This window comes from Rhineura floridana, chromosome 9 (assembly GCF_030035675.1).
Source record: "Rhineura floridana isolate rRhiFlo1 chromosome 9, rRhiFlo1.hap2, whole genome shotgun sequence".
In the NCBI taxonomy this organism is placed as follows: Eukaryota; Metazoa; Chordata; class Lepidosauria; order Squamata; family Rhineuridae; genus Rhineura; species Rhineura floridana.
The window spans coordinates 27,465,273-27,483,557 of NC_084488.1; positions in this window are offsets into that span (position 1 = coordinate 27,465,273).

Below are 18,285 nucleotides of genomic sequence, written 5' to 3' on the forward strand. Positions count from 1 at the left end.
CCTTAAGTTGGGAGTAAAGTAGCTGCTTTGGAAGACTGTGATCAGGCATTCGAACAACATGGCCGGTCCAGCAAAGATGTTGGAGGATCATTGTTTCAACACTGGTGGTCTTTGCTTCTTCCAATACGCTAACATTAGTCCGCCTATCTTCCCAAGTAATTTGCAGAATTTTCCGGAGGCAGCATTGGTGGAATCTTTCAAGAAGTTGGGAGTGGCGTCCATGTTTCACAGGCGTACAGTAAGGTCGGTAGTACAATGGCTTTGTAAATAAGCATTTTGGTCTCCCTGCGAATATCCCGATCCTCGAACACTCTACGCTTCATTCGGGAGAATGTGGCACTCGCAGAGCTCAGACGATGCTGAATTTCAGCATTGATGTCAACTTTTACAGAGAGATGGCTGCCAAGATGGGAAAAGTGATCGACATTCTCCAGCATCGCACCATTAAGCTGGATTGATGGTGCTACAGAAGGATTGGTTTGCACTTGCTGATGAAGCACTTTGGTTTTTTTGATGTTAAGCAAGAGGCCAAGCTTTTCATATGCTTCTGCAAAGACATTTAGGATAGTTTGAAGATCTTCCTCTGAATGTGCGGAGACTACATTATCATCGGCATATTGAAGTTCTATGACAGAGGTTGTAATTACCTTACTTTTTGCTTTCAGCCTACTGAGATTAAAAAGCTTTCCATCTGTTCGATATGTGATTTCCACGCCAGTGGGAAGTTTCCCCTCAACAAGGTGTAGAATCATGGCGATAAAAATAGCAAATAAGGTCAGAGCAATGACACATCCCTGTTTGATGCCTGATCCCACTTTGAATGGATCACTTTGAGAGCCATTGTTATCCAAAATTGTTGCCGTCATGTTGTTATGGAGGAGTTGCAAAACATTCACAAATTTATCAGGGCATCCAATTTTCAGAAGGATGGTCCAGAGAGCAGTTCGATTTACAGTATCAAAGGTCTTTTCACACCTTAGACTCCTCTGTTCTGTCTTGGACACATGTGCTTATTTCCACCTTGGATAACTGCCATTTGGGACAGGATCAATCTTATCATGTCCACTAGGAATATGACTAGAATCACTTGAAACAGTAAGATCACCACAATGGGGTGTATTAAAAAGGATAAACTCCCTTTTTCCCCTTCACTCCAGCCAAGCAGTCCGATCCATCACTGATGTCTCTATCTTTTTAATTTTTGGCTGCTATGTTGGGTGATGGCCTGGCATTCATATGTTATTTGGAGTGTTGCTTGCTCTCCCAATTGCTTCTGCAACATAGGGTGAGAAAGTAAATTTTGAAGATCAGAGAGCCCATAGCCTAAGGCAATGGGGCAGAGGGTTTGGAACAAACTTGGATTAACTAACATTTTCTGAATTGTTCAGACTGAGACCTTAAAAGAAAAATCACATCCCACTATTTCCTCAATACCACAGAAGCATCTATTAATATATCTTAACATAGTACTTATTAATAACAATATAATCACAAAACGTTCTAAGGCACACGCACCCATGTCCTTAATATACAATAGTTGAACTTTGATTCATTTCTTAACATGAAGAAGCAATAAGAAACAATCATTCTGAAAGAAAAACAATCTTGTTGTGATTCCAAACTATTATCTTTACAAACAAATCCTAAATCCTTAACATTAATGGTCACCCATCTTGTATGCTTAATTATGGCCCACTGGTGAAATTCCTGGGCATAAAGGACTAAATCTTGATCTACCATGATTGCCTAGGGGAATTACAGGATAAACAGTAATGATTTCAGCAGCTTCTACCATTACAATAAACAATCTTAATGCATGATTTTGCCTATCATATGTGGCATTCATTAAGCTCCATCAGTCTTCAGTTTCCTTTCTCCCTTGGAAACCTGATTTCGAATTAAGGTCTTAATTTCCCTGGGTATAAGCTCACTATTGGTCTTGTGGATAAGTTCCAAAGGCACTGTATATGCCCAATTCTGCATTTGGGTGCATGGAATGGCCAATGAAATATTCTGTTGCAAAGACTGTATGTTGTTTACAATGGCATGATTATCTTTTTCAATTCCCTGTGGCCACATTGGAGCTAAACTTGCTATGATTTTGGGAATTTCAGTGGTCTTCTCCAGAGCTCCGGTGATAGGTTCTGTCATTTTACTTATTTCTTCAGTGGTATAAATACTGTATATTCCGGTGTATAAGACGACTTTTTAACCCAGGAAAATCTTCTCAAAAGGGGGGTCGTCTTATATGCCGGGTGTCATCTTATAGGGCGGGTGCTGAAACTTCCGAGCCTTTTGTATAGTATGAGGGGGGGAGAACCGCAGCCGCGGTCTCCCGTAATGTCACTGAGCTTCAGGAGGCAAAGGAAGCCGTATGCACAGGCTTCTTATGTAGCGGGGTGAGAGCCGCAGCCGCGGTCTCCCGTAACTTTACTGAGCTTCAGGAGGCAAAAGGAAGCCATATGTACAGGCTCCTCATGTAAGTAAGCTGAAGAAGTCAGGAAAAAATGCCGCGGAGCGGGCCAGGAAGCCGCGATCGCAAGCTCCTGATTAGAGCTGCGTCAGCTGCCAGAGAACAAAAGGAGCCGCAGCCGCAGCTTCCCTGAAAGCCGTAGGCAATTTACTGGGGGAAAAAATGAAAGGAGCCGCAGCCGCTGTCTCCCTGAGAGCCATTAGGGAATTTGCTGGGGAAAAAACGAGGTAGCCTTAAAGTTGTAAACTTTGCCATGATTGGCTGGTTGTTGTATACTGGGTACCACATGTCATAAGCAGGGGTAGTCTTATACGGCAAGTATATCCCAAACTCTATATTTTAACTGGAAAAGTTGGGGGTCGTCTTATACGCCCAGTCATCTTATACGCCGGAATATACGGTAGTTTATTGGCTAATATTTCAATATTGATGGCATCCAAAAAGGCAGCTCCAGTACCCAACCATCCTGATAAATCCTGCTTATTTCTCATCCCCCTTCCCATAATTTAACCAATTGTCCTATCCCGTTACTAGTTTCCAAATAGGAGGCACATAGTGGAAATTCTCATGTAACAGTTAATTTGTCAAGAGAGACTATAACCTCCTTAAGTGCTGCCCCAGGTTTTATTAATAATTGTTGAGTTGATTTAATTTTATTGCATGAGGTCCTGTAACGGGATACTCTTAATAAGGGGATTAAGCCTTATAATGTTTTAAAATGATAACACCTATTTCCAGAATATATGATCCCGGGGTGTTATATTTCTCAATAACAGAAACAGAACCTATTGACCTAAAAGGGATACAATGTTGTTCATAATGGCAATAATTTTCCTGGATCGGAATTATCCAGTCCAGAAGACCTAAAGTATGTATTTCTGTTACGTCCATTGAACCACTTCCAATTTGTAATAGTTCTGGGATACTCTTGCCCTGCTGATGAAGTCAAGACGAGAGCCAATTTATCGGTGGGTCTTCTTTTCTTGGCATTTGCCATAAAAACATGGAAATGCAACAGTGATCCCTCTCCCCAAGTGACCATAGAAATGAATAAAATGTGGCAAACTTCTTCCTGAATCATGTCACTGCCCTGTGACATTTCACTGAATCGTGGGGTGCAAGAAATCTTGGTGTCCACCGAAGAATCATGGCAAAAAGAAGATCCTGTTTCTAGGGACCCTGGGTACATCTAATTAACCGAGTGTCATCACAGGCAGTGTTCTATAGGATGGGTAGCTGATGGAGAACATCTTTTGCGAACTGTTTATTTATTTGTTAGATTTTTATACCGCCCCACTAGCATAGCTCTCTGGGCGGTGTACAACAAAAAATACAGATATATACAATAAAATCCCATAATATAATACACCAAAAACATATATAAAAGAATGACAAATCTAAAATCAGTTACAGCAAATTTTAAAAACTAGCTTAAATTAGATTAAAATGCCTCAGAAAAGAGGAAGGTTTTAACTTGGCGCCAAAAAGATAGCAATGTCGGCGCCAAGCGCACCTCATCGGGAAGACTATTCCACAATTCGGGGGCCACCACTGAGAAGGCCCTAGTTCTTGTTACCACCCTCTGAGCTTCTCTATGAGTCGGAACTCGGAGGAGGGCCTTCGATGTAGAATGCAGCGTACAGGCAGGTTCATATCGGGAGAGGCGTTCCAGCAGGTATTGTGGTCCCGCGCCGTATAAGGCTTTATAGGTTAAAACTGTTGTAGCCTAGAAGCATTACTTAGTAACCCTGGAAATTGACAGGCCATTTCCACCTCTGGGTCTTGATACCAGATCCAAAAAATTGTGGGGATGGGCTCTATGGCATTATTCTCCAAGATGCCTGTCTTCTACTCTGCATGTGCTCCCAGCATTCCAAATATCATCAACAGGATAGTGGACATAATCTTGTGCTTTAAGAAAATGATGCAGAGATTATTCCTTTCCCTCCCACAAGTCAATCAATTAATTTGCCCCAAGACATTCTGTAACAACCATAACCAAAACAAAAATAGTAACTGACTATTCTTTTAACTATTTTTTTCTAAGTATCTCAAACCTTCTGTCTGTATCCTGTATGCCTCAATCTTAAAACTATCCCTTTCCAATGGGAACTGGCATTCCTTCACCATACCACTCTTTATTAAAGGTGATACTACTATGCTTTTACCTGCCATAGAGAGGCTTCAAACACTTCCATGAATGCCTCTGCAATCCCTTCTCGCGTCCTCACATCCTTTCTCCACTAATCACTTGCTTAGACAAACTAGACAAACCTTTTCTTGGTATTAACAAACTGGAAAAAAAGAAAGCTTGCTTATTGCACCATTTAAGCAGTGCCCAATTCACTTGACGAAAAATAAAGAAGGGGGGCGAAATAGCAACTCTTTACTGTATGTTGGTAGCTCTAGACATTCTTTAATAAGAGACAGAAGTGGCAATCCTTGAAGGATACCATATTACATTTTGGGCAATGAAGTCCTGAATTTGGAATGTATGCACACAACTAAAACTGGAGGGAGAAAGCACATGAGGTGGTTTGTCCTTCCACTCCTTGGTTGCAAGAACTTGTATCTTCAGTAGGGCACAAAAAAAATATTTAGTATTGCAGGCATCTTTGTCGGTGTCTCTGTTTAAAGTCTTACCCTCATGTCTTTGCCTGCCCACTATCTGAATGTACTTTCCCTGTTTCTTACCATGGGTCATCCAATGTCTCTGGTGCCTCTTCCCTTTCCAAATCCAGCTTGGTCATCTGGCATTTCTCGCTCCATATATGGCAAGAGCCTTTGTTGTAGAATCTTGAGCATTACTTTACTTGCATGGAATATTAAGGCAATAGTTCGATAATCACTGCATTCCCTGGGATCCCCTTTCTTTGGAATTGGGATGTATATTGAACGCTTCTGGACTGTGGGCCATTGTTTTCCATATTTCTTGACAAATATTTGTCAAAATTTGGACAGATTCAGTCTCAGTAGCATGTAGCAACTCTATTGTTATGCTATCTGTTCCTGGTGATATGTTTCTTACAAGTGTTTTAAGAGCAGCTTTCACTTCACATTCTAAAATTTCTGGTTCTTCATCATACAGTCCCACACCAGCATACAACATTCCAAATACAATTGTGCTTCCATTTCTACCATGGCAGGGAGTTTCACTGGTGAACATCCTGTTTGCAGAGCAATTGCTCTGGATTCCCTGTTACTCAGCCTGTCAGGGACTGCATGCAGATGTGTTATTTACAACAATGTCAGAATTTGCATGCACAAAGGGTGACAATGAAGAAAGCAGCTTCCTATTGGAAGCAGGGCTTTTCAACTTGTCCATTTGCATGCAGATGACATCAGAAACCAGCTGCTTTTTTGGAAGCCAAATTGCAATAGTTAAAAAAAAAATTTCAAATTCCAGATAGACACTTTCTGAGCTAGAAGCCCTATAGTTCCAGTTTTGCTTTGATCCAAAGGCTGTTTGCCAGCAAGAGATTGTTCATTGGGAAAAGCATTAGCAACAGAACTGTGGCTTACTAGACGCAAGGGAAAGATTCAAATCGGTATTTCTTTCCATGGAAGTGGGCACATCTTGTATGTTTTCAAGCAAATCTGAAGCATTTAAACAAGGACCAACACTTTCAGGATATGTTTTTGTATGTTCCTCTTCAAGGATGTTAATAGGACTTTGCTCAAAGACTGGAGTCTTCCTGGTTTCACCTGTTTCTGGGAGGAGAATTTCAGCTTCTTTGGTTAAAGAAAACATTTCCTTTTGTACCAAAGAGGGTTTTACACTGTGATCCATGACACACTATTTTAGGAGAGAATCACCTCCCCCCGTGGCTACAGATATCATACAAAAGACCCCTGGTTTTTGCAGCCTGGATATTCTGGCCACTGCTCCCAGTTCCAAAGTGGTGGCCTCCACATTCATTCTGCCCCATAAAGCTGGCACTAACGTAGCCACAGTCATGGATGGAGCAGCAGGAACTGGGCAACCCTATGCTTGGTTGTGGACATCTGGCATGGCTTGCCTCTGCTCTTCTGAGCAAAGTTCTATAGTGGCAGTAGGCGTAATGGGGGCAGAAACAGAAGAGGAGGTGCAGGGGGCCATATCTTGAGCTTGTGCATGTGCTCTCTTGTTTAAAGCATTCACCAATACTTCAGTTGTTTGTGCTATTGATCCTTATCTTCTCTCAAGTTTCTAAGCACATTCCAAAGCTGATTATGGATGGGATCTCCAAAATCCACCAGTTCATCCCCATGTCAGGGCAGAGTAGGGCCATTACTTTGGAGGGATGGAGAAAAGTTACTGCGATTGCTACTGGAGTTACTGAACCCAGGTCATTAGCCCTATTGGAACCAGGGGCCAAGAAAGGGTGCTTCCCCTGACTGGTGCACCTTACTTCTTATTTTTCTCGTGTTCTTCCTTTAAAAGGTCTGACAAATCACAGCATGCTTTATAAAGTCCCCAAGCAGCTGCAGTACTTTATCAATTTGAAGGCTTGTACTCTTTACAGTATCACTCATGCGTCATTCATTATTTTTATCAGGTCATCTGTTTTAAAACAATGATCACCCCACACGCACCTTCCCTTATAAATCAACCATTTCTTTATTTTAGATAGGTGCTCGTGATGCATAAAGTGTTTTGCTTCCTCCATGGCTGCCTCTTTTGCCATAAGTTTGTATTGTATTTATTTATTACGGCCAATTAGCCACAAATACACAAAGTTATAAAATACAAACATATATTTCATTACAAAAGTATTAAGATTAAATTAAAATATAACGGTCTAAAATTTCGCGAGTAAAACAATATTACTCTTTAAAACTAATGAGTATTACATATATGGATTTAAGCATTGCTCAGAAACTTACTCCTTGTATCTATAGCCACTACCGAGAATTTCGCTATTGCTAGTGATATTTGCGGTGATTGATCTTCCAAGAGATAATCTTCCGGGGAAATCCAGGGTTTGTGTGTTATATTTGATAAAAGTGGTGATATAAATTTCTGCCTAGCAGATTTATAAACAGAACAATAAAATAAAACATGAGTATTATTTTCTACTGCTCCTTCCCCACAGGGGTAATGACGATCAGTATACGGAACCTTCGCATATTGTCCCTCTAGTACCGCTGAGGGGAGAACATTTAATCTAATCAAAGTGAATGCCTTACAATATTTTGGGATAGTTAAATTCAATAAATATGGCATTGGGATGAAATTTCTAGGATTGTACCTTTGATTTTTAACAAGCATTAATTGGTGCTGAAGATCAATGTCCTTTAAGCGTTGACGTATTTTTAATAAAGCATTTTCTAGACCCATACATTGAATAGTATAGAGTGAGAATCCTATTTCTAGCAGTTTGTTTTGTATTAAATTCGCCCATGGCGATTGAAAGTTATCTGTTAGAATATCTGGTGATAAACCTACTGGGTTAAAAATAAGTTTTAACCATACATTAAATCTGAGAAGCCATATCCTAGACTCTATAGTTTGGGCCCCTGCCTCAAGGCGAAGGATGCAATTGGGTATACATTTTGGAATGGACAGAATTGATCTTAGGAATATATTTTGAACTACCTCAAAATCATTAAATTTCGTAATTACATTTGCTTGGATTCCATAGGTCAATTGGGGAATAATTTTAATGTTAAATATTTTTTTGAGCTGGGGAAAAATATTGCCCACCTTTGGTGTAATAGAATGTCAGAAGCATTTTCATCGTTCGTCTAGCATTGAGGATCATTGCTTTAGAGTGAAGATGATGCGCTCCGGAAGATTGGAATATTTGGCCAAGATATTTATAGGATTGAACTTGCTCAATTAACTGATCATCAATTCACCATCTATGTTTAGTTCTCTTGCTAGTAAAGGCTACAATTTTAGTTTTCTGATAATTAATTGTGAGAAATTCAGAAGAGCAGTATTTTGCAAGATTGAACAGCAATCTCTTTAGATCTATTGGTGTTCTAGATAGCAATGCCACATCATCTGCATACAGTAGAATATTTCTTGGTTTTTTTGCTAGAATGGGAGGATGAGCAGAGACAGTGGCTAGATTTGAAACTATATCATTAGTGTATAAGTTAACAAGCATTGGGGCCAATACACAACCTTGTTTAACCCCTCTCAATGTTGGAATAGTATTAGAAAGATGGCCCTTATTACTACATCTAATTTGAAGTGAGGTATTTTGATAAAGGCCCTGAATCAAAATAAGTAAACGTCTATCAATACCCATATTATTACGTTTAGTCCATAAGTGGGTACGGGGTATAGAGTCAAAAGCAGCTTTTAAATCTACAAAGGCCATATAAAAAGCGCCTCCTTTATTTCTATTATACTTGGCTATTAGGTGATTTAATACTAAGGTATGATCAATTGTTGATCTCTTTGAGCGAAAACCCGCTTGCTCAATTGCTAAAATATCATTCTGTTCTATCCAATTTATTAATTTAGAGCCAAGATGTGCTGCATAGAGTTTACTGATTATGTTGATAAGACTAATTGGTCTGTAATTAGCCGGATCATTTAGTGGGCCTTTTTTATGTATGGGAATAATTGTAGACATACCCCAATCATCAGGTATTATAGTTGAAGAGTCAATAAAAGTAAAAAGAGAAGCCAATAATGGAGCCCACCATTGTTCGTTACTTTTAAAGACCTCCGGGGGGATGTTATCTGGTCCTGGGGCCTTATTAGATTTGAGATTAGTTATAAGTAATTTTATTTCTTGAATTGTTACTGGAGGCCAATCTTGCGCTTGTGGAGCAAGTGAGTATTGGTAAAGTTTAAGATCAGTTTGATCTAAATATAGTTTGTAAAAGTATTTTTCCCAATTATAGGCCGGAATAACAGCATTAATTTGGGAGTAAGATTTCGGCCATTGTCGGGCATGCCATAAGTTTAGAAGTCTCTAGCACCAAAAGCCAAATGCAAAGAATAAAACAGTGCACACATTAAACAACTAAGCCTAGTCTCAAAATAAGTGCAGGAATGAAACACCTTCCAATGCCACATTTCCAGATCAAGTCACTCCTGAGGAAAGCTGTTGCCACCAGCTTCTTCTCCCAGATTGACTCTCTAAAGGAAAAAAGGAGGGTATCTAAAGGAACAGGAACCAATTAGGAGTCTCTGCCAGCTAGAGCACTGAACCTTCCTAGTACAAATCTTGTTTCCCAAGTGCCTAGCGTCACTGGCTCAAGCTACTTGTAAGGCTTCTTTCCAAGGGATTTTGCGGAAGGGGAGGAAGACACAAGTATTCAAGGGCTTTCAAAATGGATGGGACCCAGTTTAGGGAACCCTCGTAGTAGCTTCTGGGCACTAGTGGGTTAACCTCTATCCAGCATCAACCTTGGCCTAATGCTTTGCCACAGTGGTCACAACCATTTGCCAAAGCTTTGTTGCCAGTCCAGAAGGGGAGGGAGATAACAATGTGCCAAGGAATTTCTATAACTTAACCTCTAAATGTTAACACAGAATTTAAAGGAAATCACACACATTCCAGACATTCAGAACTTGGCTACCTGTTTCCCTGGATTGCAGGACTATTCACACATTACTTTATTTCCTGCAACCCTTGCTGCCCGCATTCTCCACCAATATGTTAAGTCGTGTCTATTAGGAACCCAAGCGTGTGAACCTACCACCCATGTGTCCCATTAAATACACCTCCTTGAGACAATCTTAGATTGTTAAAAAAAGGTTTCTTTTAATAATTTGGTCTGTGATACTGGGCATGGACTGGCAGCAGCAGGAGAAAAATATGCATGCAAGGACATTAAATTTTGCTAGATTGGCTCTAATTTTTGAGATAATGGATGCCCCCATTGAAAAACATAACAAATTCACAAAATTTAATGGTCAGCCATAGCCTACCCACAAATGACATGGAAATTGTCTCAAATCATACAAAAGTAAACACATGAAATACCTAATGGCATTGTATTCATTACAATAACATTAAAACAAAGTAAGCTGATTCAGATAATCACAATTAATGCATAGAAAAACGCTGTGTGTATGATTTTCTTTTATGTGGGGCATCAGGACAATCACGTTGGAGGCTCCAGCAGTAGTCTGCCATCATGTGTCTGTCCCATCTGCCTTGATACCTTTCCTCCATCACCTTTATATCCTGATGGAACCTCTCCCCTTGTTCCTCACTAAAATCACCAAGATTATCCAGAAATCTGTCTAAGTGGCTATGGAGATAGTGTACCTTTATGCTCATATTAGTACCCAAATGTTTAAAGTTAGCGAGCATGTTTTGCACCAATTCTCCATAATTGTCTGCTTTGTGGTTACCCAAGAAGTTCTTGACAACTGAGACATAACTGTACCAGGCAGAAGCTTCAACATCATTCATAAATTTAGTGAAATTCAAATCATTGATGAGTTTACGAATTTTAGGACCATCAAAGATTCCTGCTTTTAGTTTTTCCACAGTCAGTCCAAGGAACGATCTACAAATTTATTTGAAGCAATTACCATCTTTGTCCAAGGTCTTAACAAATTGCTTCATCAGTCCAAGCTTGATATGGAGTGGTGGGAGAATGATTTTTTCACTGTCAACCAATGACTTGTAAATGATGTTCACTGCACCTACAGTCACGTGTTCCCTTGAAGGCCATGTCACTTTTCCCCAATGATCTTGCTTTGCCCTACTGTCCCACAAGCAGATGAAACAAGGGTACTTCTTGTATCCACTTTGCTGCCCAAGCAAGAAGTTCACCATCTTTAGATCAACACAAATAAACCACTGGTGCTCATGATAGCAGAGCTTCTGCAAGACCATTTTGATATTTTCATATTCTTCTTTAAGTTTTGTTGAGTGAGCAATTGGAAGAGATGCATAGCGGTTACCATTGTGCAATAAAACACATTTCAAGCATCTGGTGGAGCTGTCTATAAAAAGCCGCCAATCTTCTGGTCGATATTCCGGTAGTCCCATTTGGAGAAGAAGTCCAAGAATGTTATTGCAGTATACAAGTTCTTCATCTTGGCTGAAGTATGGAAGAAGTCCCTCCTCTCTTGTCCGATAAGCTGTTATGTTAGCTTCCGGCTGTAGACAGTTCTTTTTCATTAGCCTGGATGCTAAAAGTTCAGATGCTTGCTTTGACAGACTGAGGTCTTGTATCAGATCATTGAGTTCTTTTTGGGAGAACTGCTCAGGTGTTGAAAAGCTTTCTTCATATCCACTTCCAGGGCTACCACCTGTGCTACACTCCACGTCCAGCATTTCTTCAACATCTGACAATGGAAGGTCAGGCAGTGAGGTAAACACTGGTATGGGCACGTCTTCGCTGTGTGGCACAGGTTGCCTTGCTGAGTGCAAATCAGGATACTCCCACTTATGTTTCTTGTAGCGATTCAAGCCTTTCACATTCACAACACAAAAATAACAATCATCATGATGGTTTTGCGGTTCTCTCCACACTATAGGCACACCAAAGTTTAAACGTTTCCTTTCTCCATTTTTCCACTGCTGTAGGCACTCTACACAGGTTTTGCAAACCTTATGGGGAGCCCAAGACTTATCTTGATCTCCAAGCTTTACTCCAAAATAAGCAAGATATGCTTGTTTTACAAAGTCAGTGATGTTTTTTCTTTGTTTTTGCAGAGTGTATTCGCCACAAATGTAGCAGAATGCATTAGGATTGTTTAAGCAGCCTCTTCGTGACGAACTCATATTCCTCTTCAAAAAAAAAAAGTATCAATATGATATTATATGCAATGGATAAACTTGCAAAACAATGTTCAAGAGTAAAAAGTCAGACCAAACCCTGCTGCATATGCCAGCAGCTACAGGTCGTATTGGGGTACAATCGTCATTTGAGGGGTATCCATTATCTCAAAAACTAGAGCCAATTCGGCAAAACTAATCTCATTTTTGGATTTAGCACCCCCAAAATACCCTAAAGTCATTCAAACATCCTTGGCAACTAAACAAAAATGTTTTTTGGTTGGGCTGTGAATTGTCCTGTGACTATTTTCCATGGGGGTTACTGAGAAATTCAACTGCGTTAGTAAGTGTTGGTGACTTTCTATGTATCATAGCATTTCCTTACCCAATTATTCCAGTCCTTTTGTTTGGTTTCCTGACAATAAATTGTTATTTTTTCCCTTAAAAGATACACTAAAACAGCAAGGCAAACTGCAATGACAACTGTACTGTGGGGCAGGGAGACAGAAGGAATGGCATTCCTGCCAAAGTGGGGGGGTGTTTGCTGCCATCCCGCCTTTACAGAAGGCTCGGGAACATTCCCAAAGGGTTTGAAAATGGGTCACATGGGGATCCTGGGGCAATGTGTAGAAGGGATGAGCAGGGTTTATAAGCCAGCTGCTCCCTTGCCTTGCAGCAGCAACAGCGTTCCTCCCTTGGGCCGAGAGAGACTTTGCTTTACCTGGAAATCACCTCTGCAATAGAGCTCTCTTCAGAGAACTTGGAAGTTTCATCAGCTTCAACCTTCCCCTCTCAGTCCTGCACCAGGTTTCTTCGGAGTGGTTTGGTTCTGGGTGGCTGCCTTAGCGGCGCATTTGTACCTAGCGGGTGGCTGCTGGCTCCCGCTTGTTTGGGCCCACGTTGTCCCAGGCGGCGGGCTGTGTGTGGTCGTGCCAGCCTTTCCAGGCACTTGGCGGCTTGGCGGTGTGTAGCAGGTGCCCTCCCAGTGTAGCAAGGAGCCATCCCGCTTCAGCGTTTTTGTTTATTAAAGGGTCTTCCTGGATCGTTTAGAAAGGGCTTGTTCCACCATTTTGGCTGATTTATAAAAACCCCCTCTGTTTTATTCATTGTTAGACACGTTTGCTTGGGTGTTTTGTTCATTTCGGCTCCTTGAAGCCTTCTTGTGTGTTATTAAAATAAATAAATAAATAAATCCTACAGGCTGAGTAGGATGTTTGACTTGTACCTGATTGACTAAGAAGTTCGTATATATATCTGCCACTCTGCAGGCTGGGGTAGAAGCATTATCTTGGGGGTCTCAGGTTTAATAGGTTAATTGGTTATTAGTTACTTTTGGCAGGGATGTTCAGAAAAGGGAGCAGGTAGGAAGGAGATTAGATAAGCACCCTAGGGGCACCTTTGCAGGTAAGAGGAGACTGCTGAGACTTTCACTAAGGGCTGTGTGACCTATGGACAAGGTATGGACCACTTTTTTGCCTGACCTGTTGCTTCCGCTTGACGTTATGGGGCACCAAGGGGGCATGGCTCAGAAAAGGCCTCCCTCCTCACCTGTAGAGGTGTGTCTTAGAAAGAAGCATTTGTACAATGCCAACCTTTCCCCTAGACCAGGGGAGTCCAATCTTTTGGCTTCCCTGGGATACATTGGAAGAAGAATGGTCTTGGGCCACACATAAAATACACTAACACTAACAATAGCTGATGAGCAAAAAAAAAAAGGTCCGTGCATAATTTTCGTGATATCCGCCACCACAGATAAGTAAAAAAAGTCCTCGCATAATAATCCTAATTATGCACCACCCCATTCAGAGGGTCTTTTAAAATCGTCGAGCAGGTCACAAGTTTGCGATCACTGATATAGAAATTGTACATATCTAAGTAATAAAACTTCATTAATTTTTTAAAATATTTTTTATTATAAAAGTAAATTAAAAGAGGGCAACATAAAACTAATGGGATATTTGACATTGTTTTTGAGAAACTAATGCATCAATATCTGGTTCGATGGAAGTAGTTGCAATTCTCAGTGAGTTCTCAAGGTGCTCATCAGATATTTTGGTTCTAATTTTACTCTTTGTGTGCTTCATCCTTGAAAATAGTTGCTCACAAATGTAGGTGCTGCCAAAAAGCGATGACATGAATAAGGCATGACTGTGAAGCGAGGGATATTTGTCTCTGGGAAGATAGGTCTTATAAAAGTCCAGTAAAGAGACATGATGAAAATTTTCTTTAAGTTGAATGTCAGATTGCAGCTCTATGCATTCCATTTGAAAATTGGCAGGTAACATATTTATGTTGACTGAAAATGGAGTCGCAAATATACCAAAATATTGATTATTTTTCCGGAAATCTTGAAACCTGTTTTCAAATTCCTGTATCAAATCGAAAAGCAAGGCTGCATATTTTTGCTGTTCACAGGACCATGTTTAGCCAACGTGTCGAAATGCATATAATTGTTTGCCTTAATTTGAACTTGCCATAATTTCAGTTTCATTTGGAACGCTGTTATGGTTTGAAACATTGTATTGATAAGTTGGTTTTCACCTTGAAGACGCATGTTTAACTCATTTAAATGAGTGGTCAAATCCACTAAAAATGCTAAATCTGTAAGCCAGTTTTCATCATCAAGTTCTGGCACAAATTTTGTTTTTGATAATAAACGACTTGATTTCATGTCGCAAATCATAAAATCTTTTCAACATTTTGCCTCGACTTAGCCATCTTATTTCCGAAAAGTAAATGATGTCGCCATAGTCAGCATCCATACTTTAAGGAATTCCTGGAATTGGCGATGATTCAATCCCTTGGCCCTTATGAAATTCACAGCCTTGATGACAATTTGCATGACGTTATCCATTTTTAAAGCTTTTGCGCATAAATTTTCTTGATGTACTATGCAATGATACTTCATCAAACGTGAGTTTCGGGCGGCAATTGCATCATCTTCTATTAATTTTACAAGTCCCTCTTTTTACCTACCATCGCCGGGGCACCATCAGTAACTATACCAGATATGTTCACAATGGACAAAGAAAATCGCTTTTAACGTATTTTTTACTGCTTCGTATAAATCTCTTGATTTGGTTGTGTCTTTTAATGGCACTAAAGAAGCCATTTCTTCAGTGACATTATGTTCGTCATCAATACCTCTAATAAACATGGCAAGTTGAGCCGTATCTGTAGCATCAGTGCTTTCATCCATCGCCAAAGCATAAAATTTAAAATTAGCAGCTTTACTCTCCAAACCTCTTTCGATAGATTTTCCAATTTCTTCAATTTGCCTGGCTATAGTCTGGTGAGACAAACTGATTTTAGAAATATCCCCTTTTTTATCAGGGCAAATTATATCTGCCACGCTTTCCATACATTGCTTAATAAACTCACCATCAGTAAATGGTTTTGATTTTTTTTGCTATTAAATTAATATATAGCAATATAACACTGGAAGAGATGGAATTAGGGTCTCCGCCTAGCATCCCAGAGCTTAGGAGAATTGAACCACAGCATGCTAATCTAAGAAAAACTGCCCAAATCATACAATCGGTTTTAAAACAAAAGCAATTGTATGCACCAAAATCGAATCTTACCAACTTCTAATGGATGTATAGTTAACACACTCTCATTTGAAGAGATTTCTGTCGAATGACGGATATCTTTGTTATCATGGAATATCAATGGATGGGCTAATAAATGTGAGGATCCAGATTTCCTGACTTTCATAAATGGATTTAAAATTATTTGTCTACAGGGAACATGGATTACCTCAGTAAATAATTTGAATTTTACTGATTATCATGTCTTTTTAAGCCCAGCAATTAAAACTTTGGGAAGAGGTCGCCCTAAAGGGGGACTCATAACCCTGATCGCAAAAGAATGCTTGCTAGTGGTTGATTCTTTACCATCTGCACACCCACACTCATTCCTGGTACTTAGAATAAGAGGCATAGGAGAGAAGGCTTTAATATGCATAAACACTTACATCCCCCCGCTTAGAAAATCAGATGCGGACACTATTAAAATATGGGATATGCTGGATGAGATGCTTAGGCAATATGAAAATCAATATCCAAATGATAGATTGATAATATGCGGAGATTTTAATGCCAGAATTGGGAACTCCTGGCAACAGAATATTGACTTCACTAACTGGGACCCTTCTCATCAACATGAGTATGAGAATTGAAACTTAAAAGATAAAAAGACAAATAATCAGGGACTTTTACTGCTTGATCTTGTGTCATCATATGCACTGGAAATTATACATGGCTCCGTAATTGATCTCTCTGCTGGTTCGTTTACTTACTGGTCTCCCCTGGGGGCAAGTGTAATTGATTACATAATTGCATCCCAATCACTGTTAATGGACATCACTAATTTTAAAGTACTTTACAGATCTGAGAGTGACCATTTTCCTCTACAATTAATTTTGTTGTATCCAGTCCCCACTGTATACTCAACTTTTGAACAGGTGAACTCTAGTCCCTTAAAAAGAGTCTGATGGTCCGAAAAAAAGAGGGAACAACTAGCTAACACTCTGTGGAGCCCCGCCCTGGGATCCATTCGTCAGGGAATATTAGAAAATGTTCTAGACCCGATATTGGTTTTTCAAAACATAGTTTTATCACTCAAACCAATGCTGACACAGAAGGCTGTGACAACAAACAGATTTCAAACTTCTTTTATATGGTTTGATTCAGAATGTAGATTAGCAGAAAAAAACCTCAGAGCCCAACTTCGCTTAATATTTAAACAGAATTCTGACAGAACCCATACTCTTTTATTCAGATCAATGAAGATTGCATATAAAAAGCTGTTGAGTCAAAAGAAACTGGATTTTGCAGCCTCCTGTTGGCTGAAATTGGCTAATGCGATCTCCTTAAACCAAGACCATCTATTTTGGGACACAGTTAAGCAAGGGATGGGCTCGTCAAAGCAAAAAAAAGTATCTCAAATTCCAAATTTGACCTGGTATACTCATTTTCATAGTTTATATTCCTCTTTATCATCCTCTCAAACTAAAATCCTGGAACTAGATATTGGAAATCTCCACCAGTGGTCCCCAGTCTCTGTTGATGAGATCACATTATTAATTCAATCGCTGAAATTCGGGAAAGCTCCGGGGGAAGATTTCTTACCCCCTGAAATCTTTAAACACTTCCCCGACTGGTGGGCCCCTTTATTGGCACGTTTATTCACCAAAATCAATAATACCGGTGTCATTCCAGATGGATGGAGATCTAGTATCATCGTTCCAATATATAAAAAAAGATCCCTTTGACCCGACCAACTATCGTCCCATTAGTTTAATAGATGTGACAGCTAAGCTATATAGCAAATTTCTCTCCCAGAAGTTAGAACATTGGGCAGATGTAAACCAACTTATATCCCCTGAACAAATTGGCTTTAAAAAAGGTTCCTCTGCGACAGATCATTGCCTTACTTTATATTTCTTGGCAAAAATGAATATAATGGGTCCTGTAAAACATCTTTATGCGGCCTTTGTTGATCTGGCCGCAGCATTCGATTCAGTGGACAGAAATATTCTATGGTCCAAGTTATACAACATGGGAATTGATCGACGGCTATTACTTCTCATAAGGGCTCTATACACTGATACCAAGGCGCAGGTTAGGGTAAACATTCAGGGAAATATGACTCCCTCGATACTGATAGAGAGAGGAGTCAAGCAGGGCTGTCCACTAGCCCCCCTTCTATTTAACCTGTTTGTAAATAAAATAATTCTAGATATCTCAGACAAGCAATACTTTCCCCCTTCTATCGGACCAAGGAAGGTATCAGCATTATTCTATGCTGACGATATGGTCTTACTTTCCTTAGCCCCTATTGGCCTAAGAAAGATGATGAAAAGACTATATGTACTCTGTAAAACAGGCAGGCTGAATATAAACTATGAGAAAACAAAAATCATGACCTTTGGCAAAAGACCAGTGAACCATCAATGGTCATTGGAAAATCATAAACTAGGACAATGCCGAACATTCAAATATTTGGGTGTGACCTTTTCAGATACCCTTTCTTGGAAATCGCATATCCACCTTATAAAGCAATTAGCAACAAAAAATGTTGGGGCAATTCTAAAATTCTATCCATCTGTAGGGGGCAATTTGATCA